Consider the following 8,418-nt stretch of genomic DNA (forward strand, 5'->3'; position numbering starts at 1 on the left):
TTCATTCAATTTCTTTTCAACAATCCTATGAGGGAATGGAATGGGAGGCTTGTATACTTTCATGGGGGGCTTTTCTACCTTTTCCTCATCTCCCTCATTCTTACTTTGTGGCTCCTTTCTCTCAACATCAACTATCTCATTTTCAAACTTATCCTCATTTCTCACCACAACTCCCATCTCTCTTTTGTGGCTCCTCTTCACTCATAACCGGCGCTTCATAACCTCTTCCCGATCTCAAAGTAATGGCCTTATCTTGTTCTTTTGGGTTCACAACCGTTGAGCTTGGGAAGTGACCACTAGGATTGGAGGATGAACTTCCAACTTGTTCCGCAATTTGAGCCAATTGATTCTCAATTATCTTGTTGTGTGCTTGAAGTTGTTGGATGTTTTCTTGCATATCCGCATTGCTTTTTCCTTGTTGTGTAATGAAGGTCTCAAGTGCGGCTTCAAGGCTAGATTTTTGAGGAGGTGGAGGAGCGGGTTGGTTATATTGTTGCCTTTTTTGGTTTTGGTCCCTTTGGTTATGATGACAGTAAGGAGCTTGTTGGTTTTGTGGATAAGATTGGTTGTATTAGTTTTGAGGGGGGCCTTGATTTTGTTGTTTCCAACCCGTGTTTTGTTGGGGTTTCCAACCTTGATTGTAGGGTTGAGAGTATTGATCGTTTCTTTGCCCAATAGCCGCAGCTTGTTCTTGGTTAGTTGAGTTGCAATAGGAGGACAAGTGATCATTTCCTCCACAAGTTTCACAAGACATGACTTGTTGTGAAGAAGAGCTTGGAGATGTAAGGGTGGCTTGATCTAGCTTGTGAGCTAGCATGTCGAAATTTGATGCAATAAGGTCTATTGCACTAAGGTCGTGGATTCCGCCCTTCTTTGCTTGAGGTTGCCGTCTATCACCTCCGTATGCATATTGCTTTGCCACTTCTTCAATCATCTTGTATACATCATCTACCGATAGCTTTTTAAGGTTACCACCGGCCCTGTTATCAAGGTTGGCCCTTGAAGTAGGAGTAAGACCATCATAAAAGCTTTGAACAATGATCCATGATGTGAAACCATGGTGTGGGCATTTTCTAGTGTAGTCCTTGAAACGCTCCCAAGCTTCACTTAAGGTTTTATCAATCTCTTGGTTGAAATTGGTGATTTTCCTTCTTAGTTCGGTGGTCTTTTCGGGTGGACAATACTTTCCAAGGAAAGCTCTAGTGACTTCATCCCATGTGGTCAATGATCCCTCTTCTACCGTTCTCAACCAATGCTTTGCTTTGTCACGGAGGGAGAATTGAAACATGTGCATACGGATGAACTCTTCCGTGATGTTGTTTTGCTTGATGGTTGTGCACAATTCGAGAAAGTTGTCCAAATGAGCAAAAGGACACTCATGAGAACTCCCACCAAATTGATCACTTTGTATCATACGGATGAGTTGAGGTGAAAGCTCAAAATTATTTGCATTCGTAGTAGGGAGACGTATGCCACTCCGAAGTGTGAAGGCATTGGGGTGGTCATAATCTCGTAACAATGGTGGAGGAGGATTGTTATCACCCATGTTGTCTTCTTCGTTGGTTGCAAAGATTTCCTCCGGATCGGAATCCGAATATACAATAGAGAACTCGGGTGTGCCTTGCAAAAGCCTCCTCACGTTTCTCAAAGTCCTATTTAACTCTGGATCAACAGGAATAAGCGGTGATTGCTTACTCTTCCGTGTCATGCAAGGTCAAACAAAGCTAAGAAAAACGTTAGTAATGACTATCACAAGTTGAAAACACAAATATACAAAAATAAATAAGAAAAATTATGATACAAATATACACACTTAGACTCATTCAACAATAATACATTCAATGTGACTTTGCCTCCCCCGCAACGGTGCCAAAATTTGATAGGCCGTCGTTGAGCCTACCAAAGATAAAGTCCTATCTTGGTCTCACTAGCTAATAGCAAGGGTAAGAAAGGGTCGAACCCAAGAGAGGCGTTGAATCAATCACCGAGATACTACCGCATAAATAAGCTAAATGAAGTCGAGATTGGTTTGGTTTTATGTAACAAGTGCTAGTTCAAGTCAACTAAAGCTAGGGGAGATTAACAATATTTAGAGAGTTCTAGGGCTTGGGATATACCACTCAATTTCGTCACAAATTCAAATTAGCAAGTAGCAAACAATGGTAATTTGAGGGGATAATATAGGGGAAGTCATCTAAAGCACCCAACTACTCTCTCAAGCTAGAGGGATTACTCGAATTATGAATACAACCTACTCTCGTGGTTACAAATCATAAAACAAGTATTAAAGCATAATCACGATGACAAAAACATTCCCTTGATTGGAAATTCCTATTCTCATGGCATTTCAAGTCAATTAAGCATAAGGGAGCTAACTCAAGTTCATCTCTCGATCCTTCGTTGAGAAAGCTTAGATAATAGTTCTAGCAATGGCCATATACAAGAACTAAGCAATTAAACCACTTAAGCTCAACTAATTAACACCCAACAATTACCAAATTAACACATGTAATAAGTAATTAATGACTACATTGAGGGTTTTACCCAAACCCTAGAAAATTAGACTACTCACAATCCATGGAGATTAAAGCAATTAAGGATTTCAAGTAACTCATGAATAAGAATTAACTAAAGATTAAGCTAAATAACAATCTAAGCATACAAGAATTAAGCAAGATAATTAATAATCAAAGCAATTAAAATGGAAGAGAAGAGTGAGAAAATGTTACTAGAAGCTTCAACTTGAATATCAATGGTGGAACTTGTCTTCTACAATGATTGAGAATGAAATTTCCAAGCTAATAATTATAATCTAACTAATGATTTGAGAATATCTGTGTTTCTACAATTGCAAACTAAGAGGAAGCACTAAAAACTTGGCTGCCGTACAAATGAGCTCCCAGGTTTATTTATAAAGACCCCCAAATAAAAAGGACGGAGAAAACAAGAGTCGGGCACAGCTACAGGTCAGCATGGACGTGCTGAGGTTGGCATGGACGTGCAGCTATACCTGCACGGACGTGCTGAGGTTGGCACGGGCGTGCACCTGGGAGGCAGAAGGTACTGTTTTAGTCAGGGCATCCTGCACGGACGTGCCAAATATGGCACGGACGTGCAGGCCTTGTTCAGTAGAATCAGTTTTGAAACTGATTTGGGCTGAGTAACCTGCACGGACGTGCAGGATCAGGCACGGACGTGCTGAATATCCTACACGGACGTGCAGGCCTTGAAAGCAGTAGGCAGTAGCTTCTGGTCGTGCTGGAACACTTCTGCACGAACGTGCCATACTTTGCACATCCGTGCAGACTCTCTAAGGCCTTTATCTTCACTTTTCTTCGGTTTTGCTCCATTGTTTCGACTTCTAACCTCGGTTTATCATCCAAATGCCTCAAATGGTCGTCTTTGAACCTAAAAACCCAACAAAAACACTAACAACCCGTGAAGCAAGGGATACACAGAAGTTGAACAAAAATAGAGTAAAAGTGAACCAAAATGCCAATATACCAAGTAAACAAGGTTCGAAATCACTCTAAAATCGTATCAAATAACAAGTTATCAATCTACTTTTTACAAGTCATGCTTGAAATGTATATAATTATTAATGAGGTTGGGTTTCGATAAATTAAACTCAAAAGTGTCGTTCTATTTTAGTAAAGAGACTAAAGATTTGACGGAGAAGGCAAGAGCTAGATTTGACAGGTGCATTAGAGGCCTTGTGTCGCTAAGACTAGGAGACATGGCTAGAGAGCTTGGGATGATAGCGCTCGATCTGTTATTTCCGACTTTACCCTTGGTCTTGGAGGAGAATCTTTCAGCTCTAAGTATGGCACCTGGGAGTGTGTTTCAGCGGTTTGATGAAAATCTAAGTGATATATATAGTAGGAAAACAAAAGTAAGGAACTCTCATTCTGAATTCTGATGCTCGGTTGAGGCTATTAGGATATTACTGCCTTGTCCGTATCTTGTGAATATGCCAATATAAATATAAAATACTTTATGGTAAATACGTTAAGAGGTTGTTATATACACCCGGTTGTACCGTATACCCATAAGTATTTGTTTTCATTTTGATAATTGTTTTTCATTTTATCATTAAATGAAGAGCAAAAACTAACTTTAGGTTAGTTGGGTGTACGGTATACCCTGGTGTATATAAAAAATAAAAATAAACAGTTAGTATTATATACTCCTGGATCACGGCACTCAATACCCAATATACTTGAGTTATTTTGCCCAAGTCTTATGTTATTTTGCTTAATGGTTCAAAAAAAAATGTTATTTTGCTTAAAACCTTGTGTTATTTTGCTAAAATAATATGTTATTCACTTATTTACTTCAACATTATGCATAAAAACAAACACATGCATTTATTAAAATAACATGTATTTATTTAAAAAATAACATATATATAAATTGAAATAATAAGAGGTTCACATCAAAATAACATGACTTTAATAAATCTGGAGTATATTAAATAATAAGAGGATCAATGTTGAAAAAAAAATGCAAATATAAAATAACATATAGGAATTTCGACATTTGCTAATAGAAAAAAACATCTGCATTCACATTTGCTACCGGTTTAAAGTTTTTTTTTTTACTTTGCTACCACCTAAATCAGAGTTTGTTAAAAATCACTACAACTTAACGGAATCCGAAAAAAAACAAAAAAAAATTCAAAAATTAAAAAAGAAAAAAATGCCACCCTCAAAAGCCCAGCCCCTCCAGTCAGCCACCCCCCCAAAGATGCGGCTTGCGCTGACGACCCCACCAGAATCGAACCCCTCCCCTTCCCCCACCCAAAAACCGACACCCCTAATCCTAAACCACTAGCCCGAAACCACCCAAATGGGTTTTAGGGTTTCGCTTTTGGTGGTTTTGGGTGGCTGGGGAACTCTCTCTCACGTCGCCTGTTGAATGCTATTTGTGGCTGATTGGTGGGCGTGAATTCCTTCGCGCCGCCTGTTGGTTGCGATTTGTGGCTGATTGGTGGGCGTGAACTCCTTCGCGCGACATCGTGGCTGATTGGTGGGTGTAAGGGTTGGTGGTTGATTTTGCCGGTTTGGGGGAAAAGAGAGAATAGGGGTGGCGGGAGTGGGATGAGGTGGGTCGGCCGGCGTGACTAAGGGTGTCTGGGGCGCTGGCCGAGGGTGGGGATGGGGAAGGGGGTTGCTGCTGAGGTGGGGAGGCGTGGTGGCTGGGGAAGGAGTGGTGGCTAGACGGTGATTGGGCGCCACTAACGGAAATAGTAACGGTGTAAGACATTAGGTAGTGATTTTTAACAAATTCTGATTTAGGTGGTAGCAACGTAAAAAAAAACTTTAAACTGGTAGCAAATGTGAAGACAGGTGTTTTTCCTGGTAGCAAATGTCAAAATTTACTAACATATACTTATTTTAAAATAACATATATATATATATATATATATATATATATATATATATATATATATATATATATATATATATTAGAAATAACAAGAAGTTCATATTAAAATAACATAAATTTTATAAATCTGGACGGTACTCCAAGAGTAGCATAGAATTTACGCTATATTATTGTATGTCGTAGAAAAGTAGAACTCTTTTCTTCATTTAATTTCAATTTCATTAGTACAAATTCGGCATCGTGTACCAAATTTAACTCATGGAACATTGATTTTGCTTGGTTTTCTTTGCCAAAACATAATATATATATATATATATATATATATATAATAATAATAATAATAATAATAATAATGGTACACTAAATTATGAATTTCTGACTTTAGTTTTCTCACTTAATTACAGCATCTTAGGGCCTGTTCACTTTAGCTTAATTTCAGTTCAGTTCATTTCAGCTCCAATAAGTTCAGTTTAGTTCAGTTCAGTTCAGCTCAGTAAATGTGAACAGGCCCTTAATCTATTCAAAATAATAATAATAATAATAACAATAATAATAATAATAATAATAATAATAATAATAATAATAATAATAATAATAATAATACATTGCTAGTGCAATAGGGTGATCCTCTAGGCCCTTTACTTTTTGCTTTGGTTCTTCACCCGTTAGTGTGCCAAATCAGGGATTCTTTTGACTTATGTTTGCAAGCTTGGTATTTAGATGACGGTACTATTATTGGTGATACCTTAGTGGTAGGAAAGGTTTTGGAGTTGATTTTGGCAGAGGGACCACGACTCGGACTCCATGTCAACGTTGAGAAAACGGAAGTATTCTGGCCCTCAGAGGACCCTCGTAGCCTCCTCGTCGGTGTCTTTCCTCCAGATATTGGTCGTCCTGTGCATGGTGTTAAGTTGCTGGGTGGTCCTGTCAGTGCTGATTCCTCTTTCTGTGGTGAGCTTGTTTCGCAGAGAGTGTCGAAGACCATTGTGCTAATGGATGCTGTTGCTAAGCTTGATGATCCCCAATGCGAGTTGTTGCTTCTTCGTGCGTGTACCGGGGTTTCGAAACTCTACTTTGCTATGCGCACTTGTCCTCCTCGTCTTTTTGAGATGGCACAAGTTTCTTTTGACGTGGCCCTTCGGGCTTCTTTGGAGAGCATCGTACCTGCTTTGGGGCCTGGTTTTGGTGATTGGCAATGGCAACTTGCCACCTTACCTTTTGCTTATGGTGGTTTGGGTGTCTATTCGGCGGGTGATGTTCGGCATTATGCTTTTCTTGCGTCGCGTCTCCAGTCTTCTGGTCTTCAGGCTACGCTTCTTCGCAATTCTAGTATTGTTGGTCCGGGATCGACCTTCGATGGTGCTCTTAGTCTTTTTAACAGGACTGTGGAGACTGACCTTATGAGTAACCCTAGTCAGATCGCTGTCCCTAGACTCATGAAAAAATTGGCAGATATATATTTCACGAAGGTTACTGCATCTACGGATTCCACTTTCCCCTTATCTCCGCGTCAGGTTGCCTTATGGAAGTCCCAACAGGGGGATCACTCTTCGGACTGGTTGCGGACTGTCTCGATATCGGGTTTGGGTCAGACTATGAATGCTAAGACTTACCGTAGTGTTCCTTTGTTCTCCGTTTCAACACCGTGTTCTGCTTGCTCAAGGGTTTTTGATGGGGATATTTATGGGGATCATGCAGTGTCTTGTGCTGGGATGGTAGGTATTAAACATCGGCACAACGTTGTTCGTGACACCCTTGTTGATATTTGTTTTCGGTCTGGGATTTCTGCTCGAAAGGAGGTTAACGTTGGGTTGACTGGAGGGAACGACGGGGTTCTACGACCAGCAGATGTGTTGCTTTATTCCTGGGATAGAGGCCTTCATGTATGTGTTGACTTGACGGGGTCTTCACCTTTGACACTATCAGGGTTGTCTGACTTCGTTCCTGGTCGTGTTGTGTCGGCGGCGGCTCAGCGGAAGCGGGACAAGTATATGGCGTGTTGCAGGGCTATTGGCTATGGTTTTCTGCCTTTCTCTTTTCGTTGGGGGAATTAGAGAAGGATGCTATTGAGTTGCTGAAGCGGGTTCAGGCGTTCGCTAAGACTCAGGACGTTGGTGCTCGTACAACTGCTCACATTTTTCAGCAGGATCGGGTTCCCTATAGCTAGAGGGGTGGGGGCCCAGATTGTATCTCGGCTCCCCACCAATTTCTTGTAAATTGTTTAACTTTGTAGGTATTTTTTTTACATAATAATAATAATAATAATAATAAAATTAAAGCATCATTATTTATGTTAGGCATTTTATGAGTAATTATTTCTTGGTGTTCTAAATTTTTTAGGGGTTTTCATTTTTATTTTTATAATGTTCGACCTTTAGTTTTTAATTCTGACAGTCTTCTAATCTTTATATTTTAGTTTAACATTTTAACTAAATGTACTTTTGCAAATGATAAGAATGTGTATATAATTATGTTATTGTTATAATATTTTAGAGAAATATTTTGTGAAAATATATATGTGTAGAGATTTAGGAAGTTAATCATACTTGGAGGGTTAGACCTGTTTTTGGATGATTCGTTTCTAGATAATTTACATGATACGTTGTGTATGTTTTGTATTGCAGATGGCTCGTATGATTAAGAAACAAAGGAGAAGAATGGGAATGATAGACAAGTTAAGCTCATTACCTTAGAAAATTTTGACACGAATGCTTTCTTTCTTACCTCTAGAGCAAGCTATACGGACTAGTACTCTATATCCAAGAAATGGAAGAATGTGTGGAGAGGGGTGAAGACGAGGTGGGAGAACCCTCCACCATTTGTGCTTGAACGTGTGATTCACTTCTTGGAACCCAAGACTGCAATACCCTGCCTTCGGAGGGTATGCAGGTCTTGGAGATCATCTATCTCCGTATCTGATGTAGTAATACTACCTCCAATATTCAACTCATCAGCTCCATACACACCTTGCGAATTCAAGATCTCTAACATCAACTCCATGATGGACTCCTATACAATTGTTCAGGACTA

At 39.6% G+C, this 8,418-nt stretch overlaps 1 non-coding gene across 1 annotated transcript; it reads left to right on the forward strand.

The window, feature by feature from the left end:
• Positions 1-1,052: 1,052 nt before the first annotated feature.
• Positions 1,053-1,159, forward strand: LOC145583689 (small nucleolar RNA R71). The gene has a single exon (XR_014100288.1). It is a non-coding gene; the product is annotated as a small nucleolar RNA R71 (small nucleolar RNA).
• Positions 1,160-8,418: the final 7,259 nt, after the last annotated feature.

The sequence above is a fragment of the Chenopodium album genome, chromosome 15 (assembly GCF_948465745.1).
Source record: "Chenopodium album chromosome 15, dcCheAlbu1.1, whole genome shotgun sequence".
NCBI lineage: Eukaryota > Viridiplantae > Streptophyta > Magnoliopsida > Caryophyllales > Amaranthaceae > Chenopodium > Chenopodium album.